General features: G+C 39.1%; 1 protein-coding gene across 4 annotated transcripts in view; it reads right to left on the reverse strand.

The window, feature by feature from the left end:
• LOC119020583 (teneurin-3) overlaps positions 1-20363 on the reverse strand; it is a 274733-nt gene that overhangs the window by 226368 nt on the left and 28002 nt on the right. For all 4 annotated transcript variants that reach the window (XM_037100051.1, XM_037100045.1, XM_037100035.1 and 1 more), the window contains exon 2: positions 7396-7473. The gene's annotated coding sequence lies outside the window, so the exon portion shown is untranslated. The remainder of the gene's footprint in view (positions 1-7395; positions 7474-20363) is intronic.

Below are 20363 nucleotides of genomic sequence, written 5' to 3' on the forward strand. Positions count from 1 at the left end.
CTAATTATTTACTATAAAGTAGTGGCTGCAAAATCATATGTGTACATAACTGGAAGCAAATGTAAATATTTATTCAGTATAGTCATTATCTGTTCACCCCCCTGCCAATGGCAGGTTGGGTGATGTTTGCAGTCCACAAAACATTCCTCAAGTTTCACAGCAAAACAGGGTTGCAGCATTCTCCTAAACAACTGAAGTAGTGGGGGACTTGTTTTAAAACATAAAAAGGATGAATTTAAAGAAAAAAGAAGAAAGAAACACAACATGGCTCCTCAAGGCTTATTCAGCGTAATCTGACGCTCCGGAAGCTCTGAGATCACACATTGATTTGAAAAGACATTATTTACAACCTTTACAAGCTGAACTCTTTACTGTAGCTGCCAAGCTAAAAGCTGCGACCCAGCTTTGGGAGCTTGACCGCACATTGAGGATTACATGTTTTTTTCTGTATCTTTTTTAAGTTCTATTTTAGATTTTTAAGTCCCCAATTACTTCACTTAGGAGAATGTTGCAAACCTGTTTTGCTGTGAAGCTCCAGAAATGTTTTGTGAACTACGAGCTTCACCTGACTTTCCATTAGCATGCTGGGAGGAGATAATGACTGAGTTTTCATATTAGGATGCAAATGTAGGTTCTTTTTTTTTTTTCTTTATTCATTTCTTTTTTATATAACCCTTTTATTTGAACAGGGACAGTACACAAGAAAACATTAACCCTGTATATAACAAGGAGAGATGCATTGCACCAGGTTTTAGAAAACTGTTATTTGCCACCCGTAGTCCCTGGGCAGGTAGATGGAACATACAGTAAATTAAAAACAGTTCCTAAATTCACAGTTGTGCAAAATTTCAATCGCAAAGTTTTGAATACACCCATTCCCACTTCATTAAAAGTATTTAAAACAATTTACCCCCCTTCTGCCAACTTTTATTAATAAATATGTCCCGCTCCATCTCACTCACATACACACACACACACACACACACACACACACACACACACACACACACACACACACACACACACACACACACACACAATTAGAAGTCTTGCAGACGTGTTTTGAATGTGCCGAGGTTGTCTTCCAGTCTTTTTGGGAAGACCATTTCAGTGGTCTACAGAGCTGGAAATTAAGGCATTAAATGTCACGGTATTGGCATTTATGTGACCCTAACTCCCAAACCCCTGAAAAACACCTGTTGGAAAGGACTCATGGCTCAGTGCTGTCACTCAGCAATAAGTCGTCTATGGTCCACAATCAGATTTTACCCAAAACATCTGATTCTTGCAGCTTCCCTCTATATAGCTGAAATAAACACCATAACTAAATGGGATACTTGTGAGAAGATTACACAGTCGTGCTAGAAGGAGAGACAGATGCTACACAGTATCACCATCATCCGGTGACAGTAATTGAAGTCCAGCACACACAATAAACAAAATGGGCCAGAATTACGGTAGAACACAATGAGAGGGTCATCACTGAGAAGAGGAGACTGAAAATCAGATAACAGAATACATAAGAGAGGCAGAGCAAAAGAAAGGCAGCAGAGCATATTTGAATTTAGATACCTGCCTAGAAGAGGTTATTGGAAAAATACATTTTCAAAACACTGAGCAGAGGATGCTCTATGACGACAGAACATTTTCTCTCGTTTACCAGTGTAAAGTAGCACAACGTAATTAAAAAAAACCAAACAATCTAAAACCAATATTAATCATGTAACAATTCCTCAGTCAACACATTCAGTGGTTCTGCTTTTAACTTGATATCCTCGCCGAGGACACTAACAGTGTGTCAGAATGGAGAATATTTTTTGAAGATTTGCAGTGGAGGATATGTGGTTCTGACCAGCCCATCCTCATCCTGAAAACAAACATACAGGCCCACTGTGAAAGCAGCTTATAACAATCTGTTTCTAGTTCAGCAGTACACTAGGTGACCTGTACTGCCTCCACAAAGCAAATTTTGATATTTGGTCAACAATCAAAATGACTTAGCTACAACATGATTATTAAAAAGCTCATTTGGTTAAGTATATTTGTTAGTTTATTGTTATTATAGTTTATCTGTTTTTCGTTACTCATGTGCAGTTGGTTAGTCATGTATTTATAGGAAAAGTAGAGCCCTATATTACTTGTTCCTGTATTACATTTCATCTAAAGACAGTTTTGCTTATTCCCATTAAGGTATTTCAATTGAAAAAAAAGTTATATTTACAGATGCGTTTTCATACCATATGGTGAAACAGATAAGTCTGGTCCACCTGTCCCCTGTTCCCTGGAAAGGTGTTACGTGTCAATCAAGCTATTCAGTAATTGAGCTATGACGATGTGCTGATTCTGACAGTGGTTTCATGCTGGAGGCAGGAGCAGCGAGGCACACAGTAAACAGAGAACTACCAACTTTATGATTTTGTCCTGTAGTTGAACAATACAAGAAAGGAGAACACTGATTTGTAGCACTGGTGATGTAACTGGTCTGTATATGACTTGACTATTCAATCACATGATTGACTCAGACTCTGTCAGTTCAGTCGAGGTCCTCTTAGATTCCAGCAGACAACAGTCCTATCCAGCCTAACCATTCAGTGCTACAGCCCATCACTCTCTCAGGCTGAAAGTAAAATGGGGGACAATATCAACTAATAAGATTGAGAAAAGACATGGCTTCACATGTCTTATTTCATTTCTTGCCATTGCTGTGATTCTTGCTGAGTACTGTCCTGTGCAGTTTCCGCCTAAAGGGGACTAAACACAAAAGAGAACACTTTTAAAGTATAACGTGATGATGTTGAGGCTTCTGCTTGGATTCCCTCAGTTCTAGGCCAACTTAACTGGCGAATTGTAGAAACAGCCCTTATTGTTTTTTTTTTTTTTTTGGCAGTTATGCCAGTTAAAGGTCGGGGAGACACGTTACCGACCACATATCGTCTCTGCACTGCACAACTGGGTAATAGACCCTTTAAAAACAACATACTATACCCACATGGTATTTATTGAGAGCCACAGTAATAAGTGTACGTGACTGTGCAGACACATAGCTGCTCTCACCAGGACTCTGACCCAGGGACAAGAATACATGACGGGCAGGGACAGGACAGATGTGAAGTGGCAGAGGAGAAAGAGAGAGAGAGAGAGTCCGGCAATTGGGAGCAGTATGGGGTTCAGTGTCTTCCCCAAGGACATTTTGACATGCAGACTGCAGAGGCTGGGGATCGAATCACCAACCTTTTGATTAGTGGACGACTGCTCTACCTCCTGAGCCACAGTCTCCCCCTATGGCTCTAGGAAGTCTTATTTAATTAGAGCCAGGCCGATTTATTGGTTGGCCAAATTTATTGGCCGATATGTTACCTTTACCAAGCCAGAAAAGAAGATTCATTGAGATAAAATAAATAAATAAATACATAAATAAATATCAATACAAATTATTTTAAAATGTATTTTTCAAGAGAGTCCTGGCCAAGATAAGCAGCCGCTAATTCACATGACATAAAATGAACATAACAATTACAGTGAGACAGATAACAGGTCATGAGGACAAGTCATCATCATTCAAACATATCTAAAGCCATATGTCCTTTCTTCCAAATCATTTAGAATCACTTTGAATGCATTCAGTGAAACTAGTTTCAGTAAATTTAGACACAGGGAGCTGCGTACTTACCGTAAACTTTTGAACTTTTTAAAAGAAAATCAGTTTAGGTTAAAGACATCTTTTTTTCTTGTTATGGAAGCATAAGGTTTGGTATTTACAGTGATACCAGTAACGCATTTTTTAGTAACTCTAATCTGAACACTTTTTTTAGTAACAAGTAATCTAATGCATTATTATTTCCAAACCAGTAATCAGATTAAAGTTACTTATTCAAGTCACTGTGTGTTACTATTATTTTTGTCATTTTACTTATAAAAATATATATTGTTGCTTTCTTCTTGCATCTCGGGGAGTGACGTCACATGTGCGACAAGTCATGTGTAACACCACGCAGCTACACAAACACAAACAACGATGGAGGGAGGAGAGAGATGTGCGTTTTCTAGCTGGAAATACAGTTATTATTTTGAGTTTGTGCCAGCTAAAGATGAGAATATTAAGGTTTGTTGTACACTCTGTGCTCGGAACAAACCGCTATCAAGCTTCAAAAACCCAACATCAAATTTGAAGCAACATTTGGAGTCGCAGCACAGCACAGTTAAGTTTACAGAGCCAGTCCCACCAGGTGGTGAGAGCTGCACGGTTGACTTGCCCTCGTTTGGTGCCATAATAAACAAGAGCCTTGCTACTATCAATGCCGCACTTGGCGTTACTGTTAAAAATGCCCTTCCAATAAAGTGAGTATTGGCAAAACTGGTTGTCATTTTTATGTTGAGGCAGCGGGGGTGTTGTCAGCAGCTGCTGAGTGTAACTAATAAAGTAACTTATGATCCAACTTAGTTTTTTAAAAACTTTAAAACAGGCAATCAGATTACTTTGTCAAGGTAACTGTAGCAACACTGGGTTTTAGTGAGCTCATGTTTCTTGTCTTGTCACTTAGAAGAATGGAACGCCATGAGGTCACAGAGACCTTAACCATTCCCTCCAAAATCTAATCAGTTCACCTTGAGTCGAAAAGACATTCAAAATGTAGACAAATGTACAGACCGACAACCTGTAAACATGATGCAAGAAATGGCAGGAAAGCAAATGGAGTTTACTGAGGTAAAAGAATGCAGAAGTTTCACAATATGTACTTTTGTATGCGTTCTGAAAAAATACCCCAATTTTTTATCGTAAGCAACATGGAAATGGTGTACACACAGTCTCTTGGGCCCCTCATCAGGGCACATGTGCAATAAAAGAGAGATGCAGCAAATTCAAATGACAGCTTAGGCTGAAATGACAGATAAGAAAAAAATAAAGGGAGCTAGATGACATGTATACATCTTTGCCTTGGTTATAGCAGGCAGCCAGTTTGGAGCTTTTTTGATTTGGCTTTGTTTAATGAGCTCACAAGAACAGCCAGTGAGTCAAGGCTGCATAAAATGACATTTCTGTTATTGTTGTCTGAGATGGTGAGAGGCCAGAATAGAAAGTGACCCTTATCCATTCATCCGCTAGAGACTCAAGTCATTTGGAGCCGGGAGGATGTGAATATCAGGCCATGCTAACTCCAGTCTAATTTAGTCAGTAAAACTAGAATTGGCAAGTGCCATTGTGACACATGTGATAGGTACAGAAAATTAGACGCTGGAACCGAGCCAAGCCATAGATGTGTTCCATGCAAGGACAAATACATGTCCAAGATTAGACCTAAACTGACTATTGGTTGAGAGACTTTTACCCTCGTCTTAAACTCAATAAAATGTTTAATAAATGTTTTAACTTGTGCACTACTATTAAGGCTTCTGTGAGGAACCACATCACTTTATTTTACTCCCAACTTTTACTTTTACTCCCAGTAAGTCAAGTTTACATACATGAATTGAAAGTCAAGTTAATGTTGACCAGGATGTACCACAGCCTACAAGCAATGATAACCTCACTATTCCAAAAAAACTATTGGTGGTTAGGGTTTCACAGTACTGAACAATGTTACAGTAACAATATGTGTTTCTAGTGGGAATAAATGTCTCCCGTTTCAGCTGTTTCCTTGCAGTGTGCTTCATTTTCAGACACACTGCTTCAAATTCACTTCACTCTGCAGCCTTTGTTCATGAGGACCGAGCTAAATAAGGTGTTGACAAGTACCTCTTATGCAATATTGCCTTACACAGAATATTATCACATTTTCAGTGTGAATGTTAATATACAACATTTTACTCCCTTTACACCCGTACCCTAACCCCACCGACAAGGTAAAACACTTAATTCCCTGCATTCTTGTGACTGTTTTTTATAGTGATGTAAGAATAGATATCAGTCTGATCACCCCAAACTGACCACAATTGTCAGTGTTACAGCTGACGTCAGACTGCTCAGTCTCTGCTCCTCTCCTCTCCTCAAGTTCGAAATTTCCCATATATCAATTGAGAATTCATACAGCTGATCATTTCCACTTTTAGTGACTGATGCCCATGTCTATCTTATATTTCATTCTTAGTACTGCCACAATCCTGTAGCAGGAGGAGCCTGTACCACGCTACACATGCAACCATACTGACCTTGGCACTTTCAATTGAATTTATTTTACCTAGAAAACCATTGAGGATGTATCCTCATTTACAATGGTCTCAAGATGTAGAAGAAAACAGTTAGATAACACGACGGCAATGAACCATACCTTCAAATTGTAATATAGAATAAATAGGTTATTTGTGTAGATGCAGATTGGAAAAAATAAAAACAATGAGATATAAAGTAGATTAATACATAAATAAATAGTAAGTAAATGGAAATAAATAGTAAGCAATATGGATACAATCACAGTAGTTAAAAGTATTTACAATCAAATTAAAAAGATTTGAGAACATGAGTTCTGGTGAATGAATGTGGAGCAGCAACCCATTCTATGAGTACCATGTTCATGTGAGTTTGAATGAGAATGTAAAAAAAGAAGCATCTAAATTATATACAGATATTTTAGACAGAGATTATAGATAAATAAAAAACAATATTGGTCCCATCTCACAGCCAAAGATGGCCAGTCAACCTTTTGTTAGAGGATGCAAGTTAATAAATCTTAGGGCTGATTGGTGTACAGCATCGAGGGGTTTCAATGTAGAGGAGGCAGCTTTTCCATATTCCACATTCAACTTGCAGCAGACACAATAATATACATGGTCAGACATCATTAAAAGGCACTGATTTAATCCCACATTTAGCACTGTGGCAAAAAGGAAAGGTTTGATAATCAGGCCCTGCTGAATGCTGAGCAATCACCTCCTGACACACACACATGCACACACACACACACACACACACACACACACACACACACACACACACACACAAACATTTGCACATTCACACACACACGCACACACTGCTGTCAGAGTCCTTGACAGGAAACAGCTTTTCCTGAGGAGCTGCTTTCCAAAAACACTTGACAAGAACAGAAATTGGCAGTTCATTCCTTTGCTTGTTCATTTTTTTCCCTTTTTTCCCTCGCTTGTTTTTTTATTGATCGCAATCACTTGTTTCTTGCACGTGTTCCAATTGCAGATCAATTTTTTTCTTTTTTCCCCTCTGACTGCGAGAAGAATAGCCTAATCAAGGAAAATTGCCGCTAATCTTCCCACTGTTTAAGTGGAGATTTAGAGAGCGGCAGAAAGAACATTTTTGACAAAAGTGAACACAATAGACAGTTAAACATATTGAGGAGGCAGACAGACAATGCTGAGCAGTTATCCAGTTAAAAAACATAAATGACACAGAAGGAGAGCCAGTGAGAGGGTTTGAGTGGAACCTACCAACTTGTTGATTGGTCTAGCAGTTGAATGGCACTGGTCTGCTGCCAAGTTGTGTCATTCCCTCCCACGCTTCCAAATCTGGGGAGAGAAAAGGAAATGTATAAGCTAACAAATGGTAGCCGAACAGGCCTCAATGCAAACTTCAACCCAAAAACTGCATTTACCACCGTCCTGTGTGCTCTTCTGTGTGCTTCGAATGACTGAAGATGAACGCAAATGAAGATGTTCCTGCACTGACACCATAAAAAACGACCAGACTTTTACAGACGCACTCTTCAGACTGTGTTACTGTCCTCCACTGAAACTGATCCTAGGCCGAGAGAGACAGTGTATGGTGTGCTGGAATAGAACAACCTCAGGCATAGTTTGCTTTGGTTCAGCGGGCGACATTAATTGACATCAGATCTACACAGATCCAGTGCCTCTGCAGAACCTGCACAACATTGAGACGTACTTATATCATTGTTTATTTAAGGAATTATTACTTAACCCACCTGCAACCAGTCAGCTTAAATCACAATGTTGATTTTTATAACCTTGACCGCCTTATCCACAGATTGTTATATGTGGTTTATATGGATTCAGCACTAAGTGTCAGCTGCACATCAATACTGTGGTAAAAGCAAAGGGTGTGTCTTTGTTTGCTGTTCATAGTGTAATTAGAATTACATTTGCATGATTATACATTTCAGGCATGTTATTCAGTTCAGAAGTTGGAAATTAGACTGTGATTAACATGATTTACAGTTGCGTTAATCAAAAGACATGATTTCTTTTGCAATTATCCGTATAACTCTGCATTATTCTACCTTCACTCTCTCTTCCCTATAGATCATGACTAATCCAGTCATTTAAATATCTTAAAAGCATATAGCAACATGTTTTGGAGGATGATCGCTTCTTTCTGAGGCTAATCTCTGCATTGACTCATAGCTGGGATCTGTTTCCGGATTATGTGTGTGTTTTGCGGTGTGTGCGAGTAAGGTTCTTATAGTAAATCTAACTGGACATTTTAGCTGGGAAAAGATGCAGCCGCTGGTTATCTGGTTATTGAATTTTGTGCAAAGTTTCTGTTGAACACATCAAATTTCCTCTATTTTTAATTTCATTTCATTAATTTAATTTCTTAAACTTCAAACTGCGCCCGTGGTTACAAATGAACAATGTGCAGGACAGAAACTTTTTTCTTTCTCTGACGGTGTGGAAATGTGATACTTTCATGTCACAGATCATGAAGAAAGATTTCTGACAGCTCATGATGGCTGTTATTGTCTATATGGAAACAAAAGAAACAAACAGTTGAACAGCTAAATCCTATTCAACTGACATAATTATGTGTCAGGTGCAGCAGTCGTATACACATTGAAATCATAAAAATGGATGGCAGATGAAGAAATGTGAACTTTCAAAAGAGGAGGAAAGAAGGAGAAGGAAGAACATGTCCTGAAAAAAAAAAAAGAAATATTCCCGCATACAGAAGTGCTCTGTGTCCAGTTTCCTTTTTATAACATCACAATGAATGTGTATGAATATTTAATTTTTTCATGAATTTCTATAATGTTTGAGTTTGAGAGCACTTTATGTCAAGGTTGAATACATATAAGTAGAAGATTGTGTCCTCTACGAAAACTTTGTTAAAGCAGGGGCAAGCAACATTATGGCGGAAGTGTTAATGTAATGATCTCGAGACAAACAAACAGAAAACACACAACAAAAAATAACAAAAAAAAAAAAAAACACAACAGGATGTGGTTGGTATGAGGTAAACGGGACAGTTTCAAAAACCAGCAAGCAATGTCTTTACAGTAGCAATATGCTTGCGTGTGGAAAACACACACTTAAATACACTCACATATGCCTACGACCACACACACTCAGACACCCCCGTCCCTCCCACACATACACACACACACGTACGCACGCATGCATGCATGCGTGCATGCACACACACACACAAGAGAGGTCCAAGTCTTCAATGTGACATTGAGTTAATCAGATTTGAGGGAGGAAAGTGTTTGATAAACAAATCGCTGTCTCTCCACCCTAAGGCCTCCTCTCTTCTATATCTCTTCCTACTCACTCGCTAATCAGTAGAAGAGCTTTTAGAGTGCACAGAGGGATTCATATTTACTCACTAATTCATGTCAACAGCTGAATCTACTCCATGACATTGAATAAACAACTATTTACTCCATAACCACTCTTCACATGGAAAAGCAAACTCATTCACAAAAGCCACAAAGCGCATTAGCAGCAGGGCACCGTCTGCAAACTGAAAGTGATATGTGTCAGTCGCGTTTAGATAGACCTTTAGAGACTGATGGACAATGCTGTATTGAAGATTACAGATAATAAGTTTGTGTCAGGTGGGATCTGAGACCGCAAACAAACAAAAACAAAATACTAACTAACATAAGATCCGCATTAACATGTAAATGTTAATGTGTAATTTGAAGGTTTGAGTCTTCAAGTTGTCAAAAAAAAAAAAATGATCATCACACTTGACCTCCCCGCTGGACTGCTTCACACCCACTTGAGTGATGAGCACTGATGCATAATACTGTTCATGTCCAGTGTGAAAACAAAAATCAAGTGTGAGTCATTTTAAAATACTTAGTTAAGTAACCTCACGTACATGATGTAACTGCAGTTACATCCATGTCAGTACTTAATTCACTGATATAAGAAGGAAGTCATTACTGTAACCCAAACTGTAACTGAACTGCGACCTTGTGATGAAGGTCCGGTACATCTGTCGCTGAATCGGGAACAGTGATACATGTTGTTTTGATAGTGACTACCATTCACCCAGCTCACTTGTTTAGGCATGTGGATGTGTTGGCATAAAAGGATGCTATCTGGTATTTTACTATAATTTGATTATCTGTCAAAACATTGTAAACTCGACTATTTCGACTTCCAGTGACTTTACGTTTGTACACGGCATGTCGTCCACTGGCAGTGCTGGGCAGAAGACCAAAAAACAAACACACAGCATTTGATTCAATCAAGGAGGATTCACGGTTCATTTGCAAAGCTGATGCACATTTGCATGCAAATCTTTTTTTTTTTTCTGTATCATTATTTTGCAACTGGAGCAGAGGAGACAAAAGGCATTTCTCTTTCGTAAATGAAATATCAGAGTATTGCACTTCTGTCATTCATTCACAGACCTTTCATGATGTGAGTCAATAAAGACTTTACTGCAGTACACAGCAACAGATAGATGAAGACACCGCTCTTACAGATGACATGTCTGGGAGAGCATTAAACACTGTCCCGGCACAGTGGCAAAAAGGTCGGAAAACATCCAGGACCAGGTCTGCAGTCTTGGGGGTGGGGGACATGGAGCATTTGGTTGGCAGAGTGCAGTGATGAGACACATCACCCTGTCACCTCTCCACCTCCTTAACATATGACAACTGCATCACCTTACAGCTCGCCTACACTGCAGCCAACAAATGAGTCCATCTGTTATTAAATAAGGATGCATCTTTTCATACATTGCTACTCGGCTCAGTTCAGTGCTCCATGACAAGAAAGTGGAGCTCTTCCTGTCTATACGCAGTATATTTCGGCCATTTCGTTTTAGAAAAAAGTGTCAGAGTGTGATAGTTCATTCATTTGTAGAGACAGTTTTTGTGCGTGTGAACATGACCAACGTGTCCAGATACAAAGCCAGGTTTATAAAGAAAATAAGGCCAAACAGTAGCACCTTTCTGTCACACTGACATCCCCTGGAACCCCAGCTCCCCTACTGGTCTCTCCCCAACCACGTCTTACCTCTCACGGCTGGGCCACAAGAAGCTGTGTTGCTGAACTGCTGCAGCTTGCACATGCATGTGCCTGCGCAGACAGCATTGCTCCTAACACTGCCAGCCCTGCCATCAGTCTACATGGAACTTGCCATTGATAATGATCAACAAAGATAAAGAAAATTTCAAATATATTCTCAAGCGCTATGCTGCTCAGACGGGCTGTGTGGATGCTCTGACCTGGTTACACGTTCTAATGAAAAGCAACACACTCCGCCCTGCACAGTTACCGCTCACGCAGGCTATGTTGACTAGCCATTACCTTTGTTTCCTCTGATGGCTGTCAGACCTCTGGTAGAGGCCTCATCCACCATGTAGTCTGCTCATGGTAGATGTATCAAACACCTTGCAACAGGCATGCCCATAGGGGTACGCACACACCTTCCCCTTTGCCCCAGATGTCAAAAGTGCCTTTTGGTCAATGTGTATTTTATTGTGTTGTTTTTTTCTGGTTGTAGTTGTAGTTGTAGTAGTAGTAGTAGTAGTTTTCAGTGTTCCCCATAAGTTAATGAGGCTCTGGCAGCCTGCCATGTTCTAATTTGCTGTGTCATGCTCTCATATTGATTCAAAGTGTTTTTCACCTCTTGTAATAGCACTGAAGGTCCGCAACGTTTTGTGTCCTTGATTCAGCAAAGCATCTTTCACTCCCAGTCAGTCTATTCTGTACACGCGCTCTCTCTCTCTCTTTTTCAATCAAATGTGTGTGCGCGCACACACACACACACACACACACACAGTCGTAAGGCCTTGCAAACTACCCTACCCCCCCTTGTATCAAAGCTGTGTCAACAACGTCAGTGAGGTGGAACTAGCTGTATCTTCTGGTCATGGAAAGAAAAAAGCCTAATAAAGACTCAAAGGAACATCTGTCAGATAAACCCGTGGTCTCTAACAGAAACGTTGACTTGACGTGCTTGTTGTCAGTCTCTCTCCAGTCTGTTCGTCTGTCTTGTTAACCTAGCTAGGCGGTACACTGACTCTACCTCTATGTGTTTCTTTACCAGCCACTTTGCCGCTGCTCTGTGACTCTTGTGCCTTCAAAACGTGATGCTGAAATACAGCTGATGTTATTTATTAAGCCACTGGGCAGTGTGTTAATGAACCTCAGCATGGAGGCGTGACTGCGTTGCACTCTGTCGCATTTTCCACCAGCAACCTGAATCATACCAACCAGACAATATACTGTACAGTTAAGATGACACTCTCAGGCGCTCATAATCTTAAAACAATTATCTGTATCTCTCAGTCAACATTTAGTTACAAATCAGGACTAATTACTACAAGATTAGAAGCAATAGACTGACTTTGGCTATATGATAGGTTTGTGCTAACATGTATAGCCAGAACTGTGTAGGAGAGTAAATTGTGAGCCAAAGCTCAGTCTTAAATTTAATTATTTTCTGCATTTCTTTATTCTCCACAATGTGATTTATATGGTCATGTTATTTATGAGATTTATGAGCCTCTTGATTTAGAAGAAGTAGAAAGGATTATGTTTGAGAAAAATTGGCCATGCATGCATTATTAAACAGATTTAGCCAATTCTAGAATTCTGATATAAAGCTGCTTAAGACAGATCATTGAGTCATCACTAGTTCAACTGTAATTGTAACTGTAAGGGTATCGTATTGTTTTTGTGTATATCTTAATTTCTTGTATTTATCATGCCATTTCATTCGGCAGTGCAGAGATGCCTCATGCAGAGAAATAAAAAGATGTGAATCTGGGGCCAAAAAATCTGTTAATCTTGTTCTGAATTGACTTTCTTTTGATCAATTCATTGTTTCATCTCCAAGTCCATGGACATTTAACTGCAGAGCAAAGACTGCACTCGACATCCGATCCACAAACAAACCCCTCTCCATTCATTAAATGGTGAATGGGCATAGCTGTGACCCTTTCTGTTCACCCTCTACATCTTGTGACCGGCAGAACTTAGCTGCATCGGTGAGGGGCAGAAAGTTGAGCAGGAGAGTGGTGCACTCCTTTACTTAATGGTGTGGGCAGAATCACTTATAGTTTATCACTGGTAGACAAAGGAGGTGATAGTGGAACACACTCCCCATACCTATTTCTATCCAGTGGATGTGGAAACTGTTCAGGTTTCCAAGTTTTTAGGGGTACAGTAACACTCCGGACTGGGCAAAAGGTACTGAGTCTGGTCTAGTGGTCAGAGCTGACCACCACTGAATTCTATATTGTACATTCAGAGCTACGTGCCACTAATCACCTCTACAGGGATCTGTACTGTTAACCTGCTCTTGGTATCATGCATATTTTGGATATTGCACCTCATTCCTCAACTGTTTTTATATTCCTATAATGCTTCCTTTTAACCTGTTCATAGTCTAACTTCGAGTCGCCTGGATTACGGATTTTCATCTTAATGGCATCTATCTATTTATTTTATTTATTTTGTATACTGTGCACTCCACTACAAAAAAGTTATTTCTTATCTGATCTTATGTTGACGTGACAGCCAATAAAATCTCTATGTGTCAGTTTATCTATCTCAATTATTTATAAATTTACTTTCCTATACATCTTTGTCTCTAAATTAATTTATCTGTTATCTGTGTTCTGTATCTGCCTTAGCTTGAGGCTTTTTCACTCTGCCAAGGAAGCAGAATAACATTCTGCTCGTAGGAGGGTTGGCTGAGCCGCACTGTTCCTTTTCCATATTTATGACTGAGAGGTGTGGAAGGAATTGCTTCCACACCCCCTCCCACTGTATGTCTTGCTCTTCATCTTCCAACTATCTATCCATCCATCCATCTGTCCATCTTTCTGTAGTACCTGCTGATCAGAGGGTTTTTCCACAATGCAAATTAGATTTTTTCAACAGCACATTTTCTTGTTCTTCCATGTCTCGTAACTGGACAGCGCAGGTTTTATATCAAGTCTAGGAATCACAGCAATCCATCCAAGTCTAGTTGTGTACATTTCCAGATATTATCTTAATCTCATTGGCTGATGCTAAGTGTGACTTTTATAAGAACTCTTTTTCTGTTGTCACGAAACACAAAATCATCAAATGTGGCAAGATCATCTCTTACAAAATTACACTGCAGCCATTAAAGCCGTGTCACGGCTGCCAGCTAAGGTGATCTACTTAACCAACTCAAAAACCTTCAGTAACAATGAGTCAATGGGTGTAAATATAATACCCAGGTTTAAAATACCCTTTAAATGTAGTGGGAACATCAAGATGTACTGTACATGAACATCTGGTTTAGAATAGTTCTTTATTCTGGAGAACAGTTGGCGACCTGGGATACTTCTGATGCATCTAAACATGGTTATTAAAAGTTTAGTTTTAGTTTTCTGTCGTGATTGGCTTGGCTTGGCTGAGGGTTAATGACCAATCAAAGGAGAAGAAAAAATAACACGACAACGCCATACACATAATCAAGGCTTGTGATGGCATATAAAGTGAAACACAGTCTTTACATAATAAGATGGTCAGATAACATACACCAACTTCCCAATCAAATACATCAGACAAACAGGAAAGTTATAATGATGCTGCAGACTATCATGTTTTAAAAGATAACAGCTGGATAGAATTTGCTGCATTCAGAGTTCTAAGAAAATGGTTGGTGTATGTCATCTGGAACAAGTCTGAGTAAGATCTGGGACTGCTCTATCTAGCCTGATAGCTACAGAATTTCAATTAAAAATGATGCATATTGTTTGAGCATATAAGATGTTTGTTATAGAGAAAGAGAGAGGGGATTAAGAAGCGGTGTATGGGGGAAAGAAGGCCATGAGTGACGTGGATTTTAAAATAATCGAATGAATGTCTATATTTGAAAATTGTAAGTGTCTCTGACGTTATGACTGAGGTGACACGTTTATTTGACCAGAACCACAGTAATGGAAGCTAGGAACCAGCAACCAATAGCAGTTGAGCAGTGGCCACAGACTATCTCTGGAGACCATAACTGAAACCAGATGAATGTAGGCATATACCAGCAGGGTGACTCTGGAGGACAGTCCTGGACAGTCAGGACTCCTCGGTCTTCTCTGGTCTTCTCTCGTAGGTATGTCAAAGCTTTGAGGTGTGTGGGCTCATTATCCTGCTGCACAAAGATCAAACCTGAGGGTGGAGCATGTCTGTGAAGAATGGAGTGGTGCCTCTCCCCGGGCAGGGTGCAATCAGTTCTGTGTAGCAGTCCAGCTACAGAGGAGGCAACACAGCCCGGACTTGAATACTCCCACCACCACGCATCATGCTTTAAACAGAGATCAGGCTAAGATCAGGGTTTTGTGTGCAATGGGAATGTGTACACTTGAGATTTCCACCCAGGTCAATTCAGTAGACACAGGTAAAGGTTACTGTAAATAAGTAAGGAATGTGGGGTGTGGTATATTGCTGTTTTCCAGCACATTTGTGACATGAAACACTTCAGATAAATAGCACAGACAACCTTGCCTGCGGGAAGTGGGAGTGAGAATAGCTGATTTTTCGTGTTTAAAAAACCTGTGTAGACCCGCTACTTCTGGGGGAAAAGCGACATTACATACACCCTCTCTAAGGGAATTAAGCTTGATGTATTGTCCATAATTTGATGCTGAGAAAGGCCTTTTTTATGGTCAGACTTTTGATACTTTTATTTACTTACCTAAACTTTCTGTTCATTTCCAGACGTACATGACGATATTTCAATGTGGTCTAGGATCCCACTCTAGATCAATGGGCACACACTCAGTGCACTGCTGTCAAAAGCTTGCTGGGAAGTGTCTTGTTTGTAACAATTCTCCAAAGTGATGTGTGACGATACCTTTACATGTCTACGCTTGTTAAACAGGTGTATTGATAACATATTGGCATTTTACTCACAAATGTTTGATTGCAATTACAGTGACAAGGTGGAGAAGTCTTCTTTGATGTCAAAATGCGTGCCAACTACATCTGGAATACCATTACTACTGTGGAGCAATGTTTAAAGCTGTGGATTTTGTTGCAATCGTGCACAAATACAAGGATACACACACATACCACATGTTCCCACGGGTGATGGGACAAATATTCTAGTAATGGCTTCACACGATTTCAGTGACGCAAGCAATGCAGGTTTAAAAGAAATAACTTGGCAATTCTAATAATAAAGGAAATGCATCAAGACAATGCATTTAGGTAAATAACACTGAAAATACATGTTAACTGTTCACAAAAATCCACAGGGCACCTTTACATCAGGAAAAGGTATCAAGTGTTGAAGGATGATCAAGAAGAAAATGAGAATAGTTCAAGCTTCACAAAACCGTTAATGATATTCACGCTGTGATGATAAAGAAGAAAAAAAATATCATGATTACCAAGAGCATCTCAGTACTTTTCACACTGAGTCTGAGGTGGTGAGGGGACGTAAACCAAGAGATGTCTGACTGGCATTTTACTCATAGTGAAACAGAGCAGTTGCAACATGCGTAAAATAAATAATTGCACTGTAATCCATCTAAAGGGAGTACAAAATCAAGTAAATTAAAAAAACAAAAAAAAAAAAACATTAAACTATGCCCCACTGACATGTTTGAGGAGAAATCTAGTCAAAGCACTAAAAATCAAAACAGCTGTTATAAAAACAGCTGTTGGCAAATCACTTCCCCAGGGCCCATGTTGACAAGGTCATGTCTCATCAGCATATTTTGAAGTTTGACTGCAGAAAATTGTATATGATATCTAAAACATCACTGTAGTGTTGGCCTTTTAGTAAGCAATGACTTATTTTTAAGAGATGCCAGTTTGCTCTCATCCTCTGAAGATAATGCTCTGAAGCGGTCTTAATTAGGAGAATCTGCTTCAGCTGGCTGTCAATCAGGAGAAAGTCAGCATCTACTTTGCATCTGTATTTCTGAGAGATTGATGTGTTACTATAGCTGCTGCAAGGAATAAAGCATAGGGAATTGTAATTTAATTCATTCACCTTTATTTGTAAAGAGACCATATACAATACTGAACATAAATGTTGCCATTTAATGATTGATGGCTAACTGCAGCACAGAACCAAATGTCAGCTATGCCTTGCACAAGATATAATCTTTTAATCGCAAATACAATCTGATATGTTTTGCTTTAAAAACACTTTTTTTTGTAGTTTCAAAAAAAAGATGTACCTTAAAATCTAGAAAACTACATTATGAACTATGAATAATGAAAAAAAAATACAATATTATTTATTCATCTTTATCGCACAATGCAAAAAGTTCAAATAAAATGCCTTATAGTATAAGTAAAGCCTTGTATTAACATGGATCGTTTCCTCTGCTGCAGTGTTTGTCTGGAGTGGAGATCTACATGGAAGGTATAAGTGTTTCCCTCTCTCCACTTTACACTGACTCCCTCTTTGTCTCTCAGTCATGTTCAAAGCATTGTGTCCTTGTGTGAAGTTGATTATGATGGAAGATGTATGATTGTCACACCGTATTCAAAAAAAAAAAACAAAAAAAAAAAACACTGCTGTAATTGTTCATCACTGAGCAATCATTTTTGACTTGATTTGAAAAGGCTGATGTGAGTTAGGCTGTGGGTTGAAATCTAAGTGTATCTTAAATGGATTAAAATCGTTAATGTCATGGGAAGACACAGACAGACAAATTAAATAGAAGTAGACATGTAGGAATACAAAGCATGTCTGACATAAAAAAAAAAAAAAAAAAAAAAAAAGTGATGTTACAGTTCTTTTGATGTGTTAGTGCTGAGATTTCCCTCTTAACTGTGTTGCCAACTGTTTTACGCTCACAGAAGGTAGTACTAGCTCCGAAAGTTGCCAGATGATGTCACATCAGTAACATATTGATGATGTCATTGCACACATTGAGGGATCACTTTAAGCTGTATGAAAGTCACAAACTCACAGCATATATTGGAAGTAAAACAAATCAACAAAGGCAGGGAGAGAATCCAATTAACTATTTCAATAATTACATATTTAAAGCTGTATAATACTGTGATTCAGAGACAAAGAGGGACCCAGAACTCAACAAACTATCATCACGTCGACATTACAGAGAGAAGTTTTACAGTGAAGGTCAAATCACCATGGACATGTCACTACAACTGAACTCCCACTCCCACAGCCAGAACTCCTGCCTGCCCCGTAAAGTCGAGGAGACCTGAGGAGCCATGGACTGCCCTCCATCTGCTTACTCCGAGCAGCATGCGTGGAGATGAATCACACCATAATATAGCTGAAAACATTTTTCAGCTTTTCCATGATAATCACAATAAGTCGCTGGTTGCATTTTAGAAATGAAGTTGCAAAGAGAATCTGAAAAGCCACTAAATCTAGTGACAATGCTGCCATATTGGCAAAGCTGCCTGCCTGTGATACTTGAAACATATTGCCAATTCCCAAAGATCTATCACTATATTCATATTTTTTTGCCTATTTTGATTTTCTTACATTTGTATTTTTAGCATATAAACATCTTATTATGTGGCTACTCGGTGAAGAACATACACCACCATTGGGAAGCTTTGCAAATGTCTGATTTCTGTTGAGTGGATGTAGTTTGCTGTGTTTTGTAATATGAACAGTTATATTATAACATAAACTGTACTCTCCCCTACCTTGCCCTCTACATAGTGCACATAAAGCACTAAAGAAAAAAATATAAAATGTAATTTGTTGCACATTATGTTGAAGCTGCTGCTCTGATGGACTATGAAATGTGCAGTTTACTGTTTGTCTACCTGCTGCTTACATTGAATGTATTTATTTTTATCATCTATAGTTTGTTCAATTTATTTTGTTGCCTTGGTTACCATGTTCACTTTGTTCTGATCCTAACACACACACACAAACACACAGACATAATGCGTACAGCAGTAATACACAGACATTTCCCCAAATCTGCCCACTGGCTCACATACACTCAGCCTCGGTGGAGGGAGAGGTGACCTGTGTGTAATGGCGTCAAAGCAACAGCTACAGATGACCTCACATGACCCTTGAGGTTGTCATGGCAGCGTCAGCCCTGTTCCCACAACAACACCACCCTGTTCCATATCTGAGCAACATAATTTATTTATGAAACCTCCACTTTGCAGGCTTGCTGTGTGTGTAATGGAGAGAGACAACAACTATGCTAGTATTTTTTTTTTGCGAAGATTGTGTGTGTGTGCGTGTGTGTGCATGTGTGCGTGCGTGCGTGTGCAAGTGTGTTTGTTTCACATGTGAGGCTGTATACATGCATGCAGAAACTTGAACCTTTTAAAAAGCTGAGCCTGGTTGAGATTCCCGTGGGAAGGCGTCCTCTGAGTTCTACATGCGTAGCGAGGGAGGGAGCTGAGTGGGGGCATTAAGTGGTTTTTCAGTGACTCAACGCTTCCTTGGCGCATTTTTTTTTTTTTTTAATCTTAAATCCTTTTCAGTCCGGATTCTGACAACACCCCAGCACTGAGACCGCAATTTTAAACAACATTCATGTAAGAAGTGAGTGATACAACGAAAACTTCCATCTTGGTATTACTGGATCTCACATTCACATGGTTGAAATACCATAAAATACTGATCACTTGACTAGAAAAGTGGGTGGGACTGCACTGGCACTGTACTGGATTGGTTCAAATCATTCTTAGACAAGCATACTTAAACAATAGACTTCTTTGTGTCAGATGGAAATCATCAATCTATGCAAACAAAAATCAGTCAGCATTTCAAGGCTTGGGATATTATTGTTTACTGTGCTTTTCAAATCATTTCATTCATTACCTTTTTATTTGCCCGCTTTTGTTTTAAGTCCCCTAACAGGCATTTATTTTTATTTTTATTTTTTTTATCTGTAGCTGTTTGCCTACTTTTGCTTTTTGCTTTAAATGTATTTTTGACAAATTCCACTTTCTATTCTTGTCAATGCCATTTTAGGTAAAGCACTCAAAGTTACCTCACTTGACTAATGTCACTGATAGGATATGAGGTGATTAATGTGGAGAAATCAGTCCTGGAATGCATTTTTGATTCATAGGAAACATGTTGCATAGTTGTGGATAAGAAGAGCTATACTGGTCCTGTCATGGCACATACACTACATGACACCACATAATCAGTATATAGGACATGCAACAGGGCATTACAAAATTCTAAACTGCATAGACAGAAAAATTATAAAAATATGATGTTGTGATAACATATTCGTAACACTGAT

Source organism: Acanthopagrus latus, chromosome 1 (assembly GCF_904848185.1).
Source record: "Acanthopagrus latus isolate v.2019 chromosome 1, fAcaLat1.1, whole genome shotgun sequence".
Classification (NCBI taxonomy): domain Eukaryota; kingdom Metazoa; phylum Chordata; class Actinopteri; order Spariformes; family Sparidae; genus Acanthopagrus; species Acanthopagrus latus.